The 572-nt window shown below is 44.9% G+C and overlaps 1 non-coding gene across 1 annotated transcript; it reads right to left on the reverse strand.

Moving 5' to 3' along the window:
* LOC141635367 (small nucleolar RNA R71) lies at positions 1 to 106 on the reverse strand. Its single transcript, XR_012540061.1, has one exon. It is a non-coding gene; the product is annotated as a small nucleolar RNA R71 (small nucleolar RNA).
* Between the last annotated feature and the right edge of the window lie 466 nt (positions 107 to 572).

Genomic DNA, 572 nt, shown 5'->3' on the forward strand with positions numbered 1-572 from the left:
AGCTAAGGGGTAAGATTACTAGTTTTAAGCAGACACCTGAAGAGACTTTCTATGAAGCTTGGTGGCGATTCAAGAAATTGGTGAGGTCTCTTCCTCACCATGGTTTTGATCAGTGGTTTTTGTGCAACGAGTTCTACAATGGGTTGTACGATGACCACAAAGCTATACTTTACACCTCATCCAACAGGAGATTTTAAAAGAACATTGATGATGGATAAGGGATGGGGCATTATTGAGGAAATGGCAACCCATTGTGCTGAATATGGGAACCCACGGGACGGCAGTCGAACGGTCCATTCAGTTGATAAGGCAGTCGTGGCTCAGCTGGAAGCCATGAATGCTCGATTTGATAGATTGGAGCTGTAATCTGCTGGAGATCAACAGACGGTTCATCTGTTGACTAGACAGGAAACTGTACATGTGAGAGATGTGGAAGCAATGACGGTCATACTGTTATTGACTGTCTGACTGAGAAGGAACAAGTCCTTGCCTTTCCGCAATATAGGCAAGGAGGAGGGTCCTATACAATAATCAAGGGGAGGTCCATCCCAATTTGAGGTGGACAAGTCAGA

Source organism: Silene latifolia, chromosome Y (genome assembly GCF_048544455.1).
Source record: "Silene latifolia isolate original U9 population chromosome Y, ASM4854445v1, whole genome shotgun sequence".
Lineage (NCBI taxonomy): Eukaryota > Viridiplantae > Streptophyta > Magnoliopsida > Caryophyllales > Caryophyllaceae > Silene > Silene latifolia.